Source organism: Anolis sagrei, chromosome 6, assembly GCF_037176765.1.
Source record: "Anolis sagrei isolate rAnoSag1 chromosome 6, rAnoSag1.mat, whole genome shotgun sequence".
Taxonomy (NCBI): Eukaryota; Metazoa; Chordata; class Lepidosauria; order Squamata; family Dactyloidae; genus Anolis; species Anolis sagrei.
This window is the reverse complement of record NC_090026.1, coordinates 3,945,975-3,960,002: the sequence shown is the minus strand read 5'-3', so window position 1 is coordinate 3,960,002 and position 14,028 is coordinate 3,945,975. Positions and strand designations below refer to the sequence as shown.

Here is a 14,028-nt window from a genome sequence, read left to right as displayed (position 1 = left end):
ACCGCATTGAGTCGCCGAATTAGGCTGAAAAATGCGGTATAAAAATAAAGCAAATAAATAAATAAATAATAAAACACCTGGAGGGCCCAAGTTTGCCCATACCTGCCTTATATGCAATACCTGAGTTTTCCAGGTGAGAAATTCGAACCCAGGACCTGAAACCTCATCACCTTCTTGTGGGAGAGTCTTAATGATTTAATACCCCTTTGGCCACGCCCACTGGGGGAACTTTACCCCTCCTTCCTACCTACCTGTACCGCCCAGGTGAGTTGTCACCAGGTAGAAAGGGGGCGGAGCTATACCTGGCCAAGAAGGAAAGGGAAGCAGTAAGGAAGGAAGGAAAGAAAGAAAGAAAGAAAGAAAGAAAGAAAGAAAGAAAGAAAGGATTCCATAAAGCCAGAGCCATAGATCCCTTCACACAGGTGAGTGTCAACAAAGACAGGTGACAGGTATTATGGGATGGGGGCAGTTTTAATGGGTGCCCCATCCCATAATACCCTTCCTCTTTCTCTTTCTTGTTTATTTTTTTTCCTTTGCAGTTTTTCCCCCCTTCCTTTTCTCCTTCGCTTCCGATCGTTTCTTTTCCGTGTTTATTTATTGAAATATATCTATATTTAAGCCATATGTGGGATAATATAAACTAAGTACAAACTATATCAATGCACATTAAACTACCAAAAAAATCACATTTTTCTGCCATTCACTTCCATAGTATCTCATGCCGCTCCGTATGTGGATCTTTCTCTTTCTTGTTGGCTTTGTTTACATATTGTATTATATTATGTCCCAAAAATATCACATTTTTCCCCATTGACTTCCACAGTATCTCATGCTTTCTTGATGTCTTTGTTTACATATTATATTATGTTATATTATTATTATTATTATTATTATTATTATTATTATTATTATTGCTCGGTTCTCCAGTTTTCTCTTTCCTTCCTATTTGACATTTTCCCTTTTATTTACTGTCTGAGTAAACCATTAGTCACTTATTGGACGATTTCCCCATAACTCTACCGCCCTTGATGCATGGATTTTTCCCCTCCGTACAGTTTTGCTTTCCTTGCTCTTTCAATAACATTTTATTTGGGTTGCTGAGAGTATTTTGGGCTGTCTGGCCACATTGTGGTAGCATTCTCTCCTGACGTTTCGCCCACATCTATGCCAGGCATCCTCAGAGGTTGTGATGTAGGTTGGAAATTAGGCAAGTGGGGTTTGTATATCTGTGGAATGTTCAGGCAGGAAGCAGCCAGGCTTTGAAGCTGCAAAGCTATTCAATTCTAATCAAGTTGGCCAATTTCAACATTCACAATTGCCTCCAACAGACAAGAGTTCTATCAAGTAATATTTTATTTGGGTTGCTGTGAATTTTCGAGGCAGTCTGGCCACATTGTGGAAGCATTCCCTCCTGACGTTTTGCCCACATCTATGCCAGGCATCCTCAGAGGTTGTGAGGTATGTTGGAACTAGGCAAGTGGGTTCATATATCTGTAGAATGTTCAGGCAGGAAGCAGCCAGGCTTTGAAGCTGCAAAGCTATTCAATTCTAATCAAGCTGGCCAATTGCAACATTCACACTTGCCTCCAACAGACAAGAGTTCTATCAAGTAATATTTTATTTGGGTTGCTGTGAATTTTCGAGGCAGTCTGGCCACATTGTGGAAGCATTCTCCCCTGACGTTTCGCCCACATCTATGCCAGGCATCCTCAGAGGTTGTGATGTATGTTGGAAATTAGGCAAGTGGGGTTTGTATATCTGTGGAATGTTCAGGCAGGAAGCAGCCAGGCTTTGAAGCTGCAAAGCTATTCAATTCTAATCAAGCTGGCCAATTCTGCTTTGGTTAGACCACACCTGGAATATTGTGTCCAATTCTGGGCACCACAATTCAAGAGAGATATTGACAAGCTAGAATGTGTCCAGAGGAGGGCGACTAAAATGATCAAGGGTCTGGAGAACAAGCCCTATGAGGAGCGGCTTAAGGAGCTGGGCATGTTTAGCCTGAAGAAGAGAAGGCTGAGAGGGGATATGATAGCCATGTATAAATATGTGAGAGGAAGCCACAGGGAGGAGGAGGGAGCAAGCTTGTTTTCTGCTTCCTTGGAGACTAGGACGCGGAACAATGGCTTCAAACTACAAGAGAGGAGATTCCACCTGAACATGAGGAAGAACTTCCTGACTGTGAGAGCCGTTCAGCAGTGGAACTCTCTGCCCCGGGGTGTGGTGGAGGCTCCTTCTTTGGAAGCTTTTAAACAGGGGCTGGATGGCCATCTGTCAGGGGTGATTTGAATGCTATATTCCTGCTTCTTGGCAGAATGGGGTTGGACTGGATGGCCCAGGAGGTCTCTTCCAACTCTATGATTCTATAATTGCAACATTCACACTTGACTCCAACAGACAAGAGTTCTTTCTCCCACCCTGGGCATCATTCCACAGATATATCATAGAATCCTAGAATCAAAGAGTTGGAAGAGACCTCCTGGGCCATCCAGTCCAACCCCATTCTGCCAAGAAGCAGGAATATTGCATTCAAATCACCCCTGACAGATGGCCATCCAGCCTCTGCTTAAAAGCCTCCAAAGAATTGTAGTTTTGCAAGGTCTTGATCCTACCTCTGAGGATGCTTGCCATAGATGCAGGCGAAACGTCAGGAGAGAATGCCTCTAGACCATGGCCATATAGCCCAAAAAAACCTACAACAACCCAAGGTCTTGATCCTTTTTCCCCCAAATAGGGCTGGTGAATGGCCCTAACCAAACTACAAATCCCATGATTCCATAGCATTGAGCCATAGCAGTCAAAGTGGGATCAAACTGCATTAATTAATCTACAGTATAGATGCATTCTTAGCAAAACTACAAATCCCAGGACTCCTTTAATTAATCTACAGTATGAATACATCCTTAGCAAAACTACAAATCCCAGGATTCCTTTAATTACTCTACAGTATAGATGCATCCTTAGCAAAACTACAAATCCCAGGATTCCTTTAATTACTCTACAGTAGAGATACATCCTTAGCAAAACTACAAATCCCAGGATTTCTTTAATTAATCTACAGTATAGATGCGTCCTTAGCAAAACTACAAATCCCAGGATTCCTTTAATTAATCTACAGTAGGGATACATCCTTAGCAAAACTTCAAATCCCAGGATTCCTTTAATTAATCTACAGTAGAGATGCATCCTTAGCAAAACTACAAATCCCAGGATTCCTTTAATTACTCTACAGTATAGATGCATCCTTAGCAAAACTACAAATCCCAGGATTCCTTTAATTAATCTACAGTAGGGATACATCCTTAGCAAAACTTCAAATCCCAGGATTCCTTTAATTAATCTACAGTATAGATGCATCCTTAGCAAAACTACAAATCCCAGGATTCCTTTAATTAATCTACAGTATAGATGCATCCTTAGCAAAACTACAAATCTCAGGATTCCTTTAATTAATCTACAGTATAGATGCATCCTCGGCAAAACTACAAATCTCAGGATTCCTTTAATGAATCTACAGTATAGATGCATCCTTAGCAAAACTACAAATCCCAGGATTCCTTTAATTAAACTACAGTATAGATGCATCCTTAGCAAAACTACAAATCCCAGGATTCCTTTAATGAATCTACAGTATAGATGCATCCTTAGCAAAACTACAAATCCCAGGATTCCTTTAATTAATCTACAGTATGGATGCATCCTTAGCAAAACTACAAATCCCAGGATTCCTTTAATTAATCTACAGTATAGATGCATCCTTAGCAAAACTACAAATCCCAGGATTCCTTTAATGAATCTACAGTATAGATGCATCCTTAGCAAAACTACAAATCCCAGGATTCCTTTAATTAATCTACAGTATGGATGCATCCTTAGCAAAACTACAAATCCCAGGATTCCTTTAATGAATCTACAGTATAGATGCATCCTTAGCAAAACTACAAATCCCAGGATTCCTTTAATGAATCTACAGTATAGATGCATCCTTAGCAAAACTACAAATCCCAGGATTCCTTTAATGAATCTACAGTATGGATGCATCCTTAGCAAAACTACAAATCCCAGGATTCCTTTAATTAATCTACAGTATAGATGCATCCTTAGCAAAACTACAACTCCCAGGATTCCTTTAATTAATCTACAGTATAGATACATTCTTAGCAAAACTATAAATCCCAGGATTCCTTTAATGAATCTACAGTATAGATGCATCCTTAGCAGAACTAAAAATCCCAGGATTCCTTTAATTAATATACAGTATAGATACATCCTTAGTAAAACTACAAATACCAGGATTCCTTTAATTAATCTACTGTATAGATGCATCCTTAGCAAAACTACAAATCCCAGGATTGCTTTAATTAATCTACAGTATAGATACATCCTTAGCAAAACTACAAATCCCAGGATTCCTTTAATTAATCTACTGTATAGATGCATCCTTAGCAAAACTACAAATCCCAGGATTCCTTTAATTAATCTACTGTATAGATGCATCCTTAGCAAAACTACAAATCCCAGGATTCCTTTAATGAATCTACAGTATAGATGCATCCATAGCAAAACTACAAATCCCAGGATTCCTTTAATGAATCTACAGTATAGCTGCATCCTTAGCAAAACTACAAATCCCAGGATTCCTTTAATTAATCTACAGTATAGATGCATCCTTAGCAAAACTACAAATCCCAGGATTCCTTTAATTAATCTACAGTATAGATGCATCCTTAGCAAAACTACAAATCCCAGGATTCCTTTAATTAATCTACAGTATAGATGCATCCTTAGCAAAACTACAAATCCCAGGATTCCTTTAATTAATCTACAGTATAGATGCATCCTTAGCAAAACTACAAATCCCAGGATTCCTTTAATTAATCTACAGTATAGATGCATCCTTAGCAAAACTACAAATCCCAGGATTCCTTTAATTAATCTACAGTATAGATGCATCCTTAGCAAAACTACAAATCCCAGGATTCCTTTAATTAATCTACAGTATAGATGCATCCTTAGCAAAACTACAAATCCCAGGATTCCTTTAATTAATCTACAGTATAGATGCATCCTTAGCAAAACTACAAATCCCAGGAGTCCTTTAATTAATCTACTGTATAGATGCATCCTTAGCAAAACTACAAATCCCAGGATTGCGTTGCATGTACCTGTGGGATTAATTCTACCGTCTAGACGCATTCCTATGCATTTATTACATGTATTCCCTCCCTCTTATTGGCTTTGTTGTTTGATGGGTTTGTAAATATTTCCTTACAGAAGCCTTCCCTCCCTCCTTTCCCCACTTCTCCATTCCCTCCATCTTTCCCCTTTTCCTCTTCCAATTCCAAGGGCAGCTTTCTTCGTGCAGGATTCCTCTTGTTTTTCAAATGAGATTTACTCACCTCCTAACTCACTTCCTTCAGGGGGGTTAATTAATGCAGAAAATTAATGTCTTAGGTGCTTTGACGAAAGAGAGAGAGAGAGAGAGAGAGAAGGAAATGCCTGGGTTTTGCCCTTGACTTGCACGATTCCTCCCCTTTGACTCAGGAGGTGATGGTCAAGGTCACTCTTGGCTTCCTTAGGAATTGACCCATTCCATCCTTCCCTGTTGTTTTGATGCATGAGATGCCTTTCTTCATTCAGCGGAGGTGGTGAACAGGCCCATTTCGCAGGCGAGGAAAACTGAGGCAGAGAAACAGGTCAAACAGGGAGAATAATATTCATAATGCAAACCTGATTCCCAGGCTGGCCTTTGCAGCATGTTGGCTCTTGCAAAAAGCAAAACCTTGGGTATGCAAATGCAAAGGGATATGTGCATCTTGTGTATTTATTTGGCCTTGCCAATCATTTTAATGTATTTTAACTTTATATAGATATTATATACTAGCTGTACCTGCCAAGCATTGCTGTGGTCAACCTTCCCTCCCTCTTTCTCTCCTTCTTTTCTTCCCTCCCTCTTTCTCTCCTTCTTTTCTTCCCTCCCTCTTTCCTTCCTTCCTTTTTCTTCTTTCCTTCTCTCTTTCCTTCTCTACCTCTTTCCTTCCTTCCCCCCATTTCTTTTCCTCCCTCTTTCTCTCATTTCTTCTTTATCTACCTCTTTCCTTCCTTCACTTTTTGCTTCCATCCTTCCTTCTCTCTTTCCTTCTTTCCTTCTCTCCTTTCACTCCTTCCTTCGCTCCCTCTTTCCTTCCCTTTTTTCTTTCTTTCTCTCCTTTCTTTCTTCTCTACCTCTTTTCTTCCTTCCTTTGCTCTTTGCTTCCATGCTTCCTTCTCTCTTTCCTTCTTTCTTGCGCTATTTTTCTTTCTCTTCTTTCTTCCTTCTCTACGTCTTTCTTCCTTCTCTCTTTCCTGCTTTCTTGCGCTCTTTTTTCTTTTTCTCCTTTCTTCCTTCTCTATGTCTTTCTTCTTTCTCTCTTTCCTTGTTTCTTGCCCTCCCTCTTTCTCTCCTTCTTCCTTCCTTCCTCTCCTTTCTTCCTTCTCTACGTCTTTCCTTCCTTCTCTCTTTCCTTCTCTCTTTCTTTCTTTCTTTCTTCCTTCTCTACCTCTTTTCTTCCTTCTTTGCTCTTTACTTCCATGCTTCCTTCTCTGTTTCCTTCTTTCTTGTCCTCCCTCTTTCTCTCCTTCCTTCCTTCCTTCCTTCCTCTCCTTTCTTCCTTCTCTACGTCTTTCCTTCCTTCTCTCTTTCCTTCTTTCACTCCTTCCTTTGCTCCCTCTTTCCTTCCTTTCCTTTTTTCTTTCTTTCTCTCCTTCTTTCTCTACCTCTTTTCTTCCTTCCTTTGCTCTTTGCTTCCATGCTTCCTTTTCTTTCCTTCTTTCTTGCCCTCCCTCTCTCTCTCTCTCTCTCTCTCTTTCTTTCTCTCCTTTCTTCCTTCTCTATGTCTTTCTTCCTTTTCTCTTTCCATGTTTCTTGCCCTCCCTCTTTCTCTCCCCTTCCTTCCTTCCTTCCTTCCTTCCTTCCTTCCTTCCTTCCCTCCCTCCCTTTCTTCCTTCTCTACATCTTTCCTTCCTTCTCTCTTTCCTTTTCTTCCACTTCCTTTCTCTTTCTTTCTTTAATTCTTTCTTTCTTTCTTTCATTTTTCCTTTCTCTCCTTTCTTCCTTCTCTACGTCTTCCTTCCTTCTCTCTTTCCTTGTTTCTTGCCATCCCTCTTTCTCTCCTTCTTCCTTCCTTTCTTTCTCTCCTTTCTTCCTTCTCTACATCTATCTTCCTTCTCTCTTTCCTTCTTTCTTTCCCTTCCCCTTCCTTCCTTCCTTTCTTTCTCTCCTTTCTTCCTTCTCTACCTCTGGGCCCAAGTTTGCCCATGCCTGCTCTAGATGCCTCATTGGTGAGGTACAGTGTGATCTCTGGCTGCAGGATAAACTACAGCTCCCACCATGCTAGGTCAGTCCCCTCAAATCCCTACAGTAGGTTCAGTTGGTCATGGGAATTCTGTGTGCCAAGTCTGGTCCAGATCCATCATTGGTGGTGGTCACAGTGTCTCTGGATGTAAGTGAACTACAACTTCCAGAAATGAAGGTCAGTTCTCCCCAGACCCCTCCAGTATTTTCAGTTGGTTATGGTGGTTCTGTATGACAAGTTAGGTCCAGGGTCATTGGTGGTGGTGTCCAGAGTGCTCTTTGATTGAAGGTGAACTATAAATCCCTATACCTGTAATGGCCATAAATCAAGATGAATTCCCCCCAAACCCCTCCAGTATTTTCAGTTGGTCATGGGGATTCTGTGTGGCAAGTTAGGTCCAGGGCCATTGTTGGTGGGGTCAAGGGTGCTCTTTGATTGCAGCTGAACTATAAATCCCAGTACCTATAATGGTTATAAATCAAGGTGAATTCCCCCAAATCCCTCCAGTATTTTTTAGTTGATCATGGGGGTTCTGTGTGGCAAGTTACATCCAGGGCTATCGTAGGTGGGGTCCAGAGTGCTCTTTGATTGCAGGTGAACTATAAATCCCAGTACCTATAAAGGTAAATCCCCCCCCCCCAACCCCTCCAGTATTTTCAGTTGGTCATGGTGGTTCTGTGTGGCAAGTTAGGTCCAGGGCCATTGTTGGTGCGGTCCAGAGTGCTCTTTGATTGCAGGTGAACTATAAATCCCAGTATCTACAACGACTATAAATTAAGGTGAATCCCCAACCTCTCCAGTATTTTTCTTTGGTCGTGGGGGTTCTGTGTGCCAAATGTGGTCCAGGTCCATAGTCAGTGGGGGTCATAGTGCTCTGACTTGATGCAGGGTGAACTACAACTTCCAACATGTGGAATGAATCCCCCAAACTACTCCAATATGTTTAGTTGCTGCTCAGTTCTGCTCTGTTTGTTGTGCAGACAGAGATGAAAAAAGTAGGAAGCGTTAAGGGAGAGGCAGTGTGCGGGACCATGCAAATTCCACACCAATGGAGAGTCAGAAACACTGGGATGCCTGTGGTGGAGGAAACACGTAAAATCTAGGATGAATTGTTCACAAATGAAAGCATTCCTTGGGTTGTGGGCAGTATGGTGTTTGGGGAGGACATTGGCAGGGGTTGGGCTATATGTTCATGGCGCTCGCTTGTTATGACCTGAAATGTCATTGGAAGGAGGGCTTTTGGTGTCTCCTCAGCACCGTGGGTTACAGCTGTTTGTGGACGTGGGCACCCCAGCCACACACACACACACACACACACATATTTTCACTTTTATTATTATGGATATAGAAGATATAGATGGATATAAATCAGGCATGGGAAAACTTTCTAACTTGTGGGCCCTGTGATAGCACTCCATGCTAGGAGGAATGGCTTCCCGGTGACAGAAGGAAGGAAGGGAAAGAGAAAGGAAAGAGAGAAGGAAGGAAGGATGGAAGGAAAGGATGGAAGGAGAAAGAGAGAGAGAAGGAAGGGGGGATAAAGAGGGGATGAAGGAAAGACAAAAGGGAAGGACAGAAGGATGGAAGGGAGGAAGGAAAAAGAGAAAGAAGGATGGAAGGGAGGAAGAGAAGGATGGAAGGAAGGAGAAGGATAAAAGAGGGAAGGAGGGACGAAAGGGTGGAACGGAGGGATGGAAGGAGAAAGAGAGAGAGAAGGAAGGAGGGGATAAAGAGGGGATGAAGGAAAGACAAAAGGGAGGGACAGAAGGATGAAAGGGTGGAAGAGAAGGATGGAAGGGAGGAAGGAAGGAAAAAGAGAAGGAAGGATGGAAGGGAGGAAGAGAAGGATAAAAGAGGGAAGGAGGGATGAAAGGGTGGAAGGGAGGGATGGAAGGAGAAAGAGGGAGGGAAGGGAGAGAGGGAAGGAGAAGGAAGGAAAGACAAAAGGGAGGGAAGGATGAAGGGGTGGAAGGGATGGATAGAAGGGAGGGAGGAGAGAAGGAAGGATGGAAGGGAGGAAGAGAAGGATGAAAGGAAGGAGGATAAAAGAGGGAAGGAGGGACGAAAGGGTGGAAGGGAGGGATGAAAGGAGAAAGAGAGAGAGAAGGAAGGAGGGGATGAAGGAAAGACAAAAGGGAAGGATGAAAGGGTGGAAGGGAAGGATGGAAGGGAGGAAGGAAGGAAAAAGAGAAGGAAGGATGGAAGGGAAGAAGAGAAGGATGGAAGGGAGGAGAAGGATAAAAGAGGGAAGGAGGGATTGAAGGGTGGAAGGGAGGGATGGAAGGAAGGAGAAAGAGGGAGGGAAGGGAGGGAGGGAAGGAGGAGGGAAAGAGAAGGAAGGAAAGACAAAAGGGAGGGAAGGAGGGAAGGACGAACGGGTGAAAGTGAAAGGAGGGAGGGAGGGAGGAAGGGAGAGAGGAAAGAGAAGGAAGGAAGGGACTAGGAAGAAAGAGGGGAGGGAGGGAGGGAGGAGAGAAGGGAGGAAAGACAAAAGGGAAGGAAGGAAGGAAGGAAGGAAGGAAGGAAGGAAGGAAGGAAGGAAGGAGGGAGGGAGGGAGGGAGGGAGGGAGGGGAGGGAGGGAGGGAGGGAGGGAGGAAAGAAAGAGAAGGAAGGAAGGACGAAAGGGAATGAAGGGAGGGAGAAAGAGGAAAGGAAAGACAAAAGGAAAAGAAGGAAGGATAAAGATTGAGAGAGGGAAGAAAGGAAGGGTGGAAGTGAAGGAGAAAGAGGGAGGGAAGAAGGAAGGAAAGAGAGATGGAAGGAATGATAGGATGGTGAGAGAGAGGAAGGCCTGAGAAAAGGTGATGCATCTGACCCCTGGGCCTGGGTTTGCCCATACCTGATACAGATAGATATAGATATATAGATTATATACGGGTGTATTTTAATAATTCAAAATTGATAATTAATGCATTTCTATAATCAGGACCTTTTTATATTTTGCTTTTTGAAATGGCTTTCCATTCTATCGCATATTTATTTACATATTCAGTTTTTCTGTATACTTCTAGCATAGTTTTGTTTTATTTTAAAATTCACTTGCATTGGCCATTTATGACATCATGTGGCAGTGAGTTCCATAGGTGAACTATATGATCATGTCAAGATATGAATTCTGGCACAAGGGAAATAGACATGTTTATAAAAATTAGAATGGATTTCAAAACATGGAATGCTCACTTTTGTAATTTTGCATCGGGTTCTTGCATTACAGGTCAGACTAGATGACCTTAGGTGTCCCTCTTGGTCCTATTATATTTATAGTCTTTGGGAACAATAATAATAAATGTTATGTCGTCATAAAGCAATTGAAAACAGCGACCAAAGACAGAGACGTGGGGCTTATTGATGTCCTGCAGATGTTCAATTGTGCTCAAAAATTAAATCCGAACCACACCCCATCCATCCTTTTGTGCTCTCTGTTTGCAGAGAACTTGAATCAAGAGGAAAAACCTGAAAAATATTAATTAAGGAATAGATCCGGGGCCCTTTCGCAGTTTCTCCAAGGGAGAAATATACTCTTTGCAAAGCTTGGCAGGGCTGTTGTTGTTGTTGTTGTGGACTACAACTACCATCATGCCCAGACAGCATAGCCTGCATAAGAAACCATAACTGTATGATGTTGCTTGTTTCAATATGGGAAATAGGCAAATGATTCCCTTTTGCAAAAGCAGAGCTTGGCAGGATTAATTCTTTGGACAACAACGCCCATCATCCCCATGCAACCAAGCCCAGAGATGAGACCATAACTCTTGTCAGAAGGGAAAAATAACATATGCAATTATTTTTTTTTTGCAGTTTTGTATACCAGCTCCCAGCATTCCCCAAATGTAATTGTTGTTGTCGTTGTTGTTGTCGTTGTTGTTGTTTTTCCCACTTTCATCTCCTAAAGGACAACCAGAGTATGTTCCTCTTCACTTCCATTATAATGACTGAATTGCACTGCATTGTATGGTTTAGATGAGGCCTGGGCAAACTTTCCAACTTGGGGGCTCACATGCTAGCACTCCCTGCTAAGAGGACGGACTTCCCGGTGACAGAAGGAAGGAAGAGAAGGAGGAAGAAAAGAGAGAAGAGAGAGACAGAGATTGGGGGGAAAGGGGGAGAAAGGGAAGGAGGGAGGAAAGAGGGAAGGAAGGAAGGAGAAGGAGGGAGAGAAGAAGAAAAGAGGCAAGGAAGGGAGGATGAAAGGGTGGAAGGGAAGGGAAGGAAAGAGAGAAGGAAGGAAGGAAGGAAGGAAGGAAGGAAGGAAGGAAGGAGCAAGGAAGAGAAGAGTGGAAGGAAAGGCAAAAAGGGAAGAAGGAAGAAGAAAGAGGGAGAGAGTGAGGCAAGAGGGAAAGAAGGATGAAACGGAAGGAAGGATAAAAGGGTGGAAGGAAATGATGGAAGGAAGGAAGGGAAGGATAAAGAGAGAAGGAAAGAAAGACAAAGGGGAAGGAAGGAAGGAGAAAGAGAGAGAAAGGGAGTTAAAGAGGCAAGGAAGGAAGGATTAAAGGGTAGGAAGGAAGGGAAGGAGGAAGGATGAAAGGAAAAAGAGAAGGAAAGACAAAAGGGAAGGAAGAAAGAAGAAAGAGGGAGGGAGGAAAGAGGGAAGGAAGGAAGGACGAAGGAGAGGGAAGGAAGTACAAAAAGGGAGGAAGAGAATGATGGATGGATGGATGGATGGATGGATGGATGGATGGAAGGAAGGACGGAAGGAAGGGAAGGGAAGGGAAGGATAAAGAGAGAAGGAAGGAAAGACAAAAAGGAAGAAAGGAAGAAGAAAGAGGGAGAGAGGGAGGAAAGAGGGAAGGAAGGAAGGAAGGGAAGAAAGGAAGGATAAAAGGATGGAAGGAAAGGATGGAAGGAAGGGAAGGATAAGGAGAGAAGGAAGGAAAGACAAAAAGGAAGGAAGGAGAAAGAGGGAGAAAGAGAAGGAAGAATGTACGAAAAGGTGGACAGGAAAGAGAAACAGGAAGGGAAGCAGGAAGGCAAGAGAGATAGTGAGAGTTTGCCCATACCTGGTGTACATTCATATAATACAGTATAAAGCCCCATCTACACTGCCATATAATCTAGTTTTGGAAATCTTTAAACCGAATTATATGGCAGTGTAGACTCACATAACCCCATTTGAAGCAAATAGTTGGAATGATGCATTTGGAAACTGGATTGCATGGTCAGTGTAGATGGGACCTAACTTCATTGAACTGGATTAGATGCATGTACACACTGACCATGTAATGCAATTCAATCGGCATGATAAAGGCAGTGTAGACGGGGCCTCAGATGCAACCTGTGTAGTATTCTGGCCTCTCCCTAACATGCGTATTGACTTCTGTCTTGAGTATCTTGTCAATATTTGCTCTAGGTTTGGACTTTCCCCTCTGTGCCAAAGGGCCAGGTCACGGGCAGCATGTTTTGCATTCAGGGGATAACCGCTTGGTGCATCTCCACTGTTGAATACAATGCAGTTTAATACCACTTTCATTCTGAATGGGGTTGTAGTTTCACAAAGTCTTCCAGTGCGGGTGCCTTGCCAAACTGGCTCCATAACATTCAGCCATTCATGGCAGTGAAAGTGGAGTTAAACTGCATTCATTGGGAGTTGGAAGGGATCCCCAAAGGTCATCTAGACCACCCCCATTTTGATATTGAACCCAAGCAACATGGAGCTTGCCTTCTTTAAACAAGAAGGAATTGATTTGCCATTAATTGGAGTCGGAATGGATGACCCCAGAGGTCATCTAGACCATCCCCATTCTGCCACTGAACCCCAGCCGAGATGATCTTGACTTCTGTAAACAAAGAGAAGGCATTAAGCTTTCTCAATTAAGTAAGAAGGAATTAATTGTTCATTAATTGGAAGGGACCCTGAAGGTCATCTAGACCATTCCCATTCTGCCACTGAAGGCAAAGCAAGAGGATTTCCTTTCTCAAAAACAGGAAGGCGTTAATTCAAAATTAAGTTGAAAGGGTCATCAAATGTCATGCCCCGTTCTTTCATTGAAGCCATGCCAAGAGGATTCTGCCTTCTCTAAAGAAAACATGAACTGAACATTAACTAGTCAGAAGGGACTCTCAAAGGTCATCTAGACCAACCTGTTCTGCCACTAAATGCAAACCAAGAGGATTTTGCCTTCTGCAAATAGAGAAATGGCATTAATTGGAGTGGGAAGGGATTCAAAAGGTCATCTAGATCCACCCTGTTCAGCCATTGAACCCAAATCTCAAATCAGGATTTTGCCTTCTCAAATCAGGAAGAACCTCTCATAGGCCTTCAATACCGTCAATCACGGTATTCTTCTGGGACACCTCACAGTAACTGGCCTTGGAGGTACTGCCTTGCAGTGGCTCCAGTCCTTCCTTGAAGGTCTCTCCCAGAAGGTGTCGTTAGGGGACTCCTGCTTGGCCCCACAGCCATTGTACTGTGGGGTCCCACAGGGTTCAGTACTGTCCCCTTATTCAACATATACATGAAGCTGTTGGGGGAGATCATCTCAAGTTTTGGGGTACGGTGTCATCTGAACGCAGATGATGTCCAACTCTGTCACTCTTTTCCACCTGCTACTAAGGAGGCTGTCCAGGTCCTGAACCGGTGCTTGGCCGCTGTAATGGACTGGATGAGGGCAAACAAATTGAAACTTAATCCAGACAAGACAGAGGTCCTCCTGGTCAGTCGCAAGGCTAAACAGGGCATAGGGTTACAGCCTG

General features: G+C 42.9%; 1 protein-coding gene across 1 annotated transcript in view; it reads left to right on the top strand.

Moving 5' to 3' along the window:
* Nucleotides 1–252: 252 nt before the first annotated feature.
* Nucleotides 253–14,028, top strand: part of TNK1 (tyrosine kinase non receptor 1) — a 59,978-nt gene continuing 46,202 nt past the window's right edge. The window contains exon 1 of the mRNA XM_060779901.2: nucleotides 253–422. The gene's annotated coding sequence lies outside the window, so the exon portion shown is untranslated. The remainder of the gene's footprint in view (nucleotides 423–14,028) is intronic.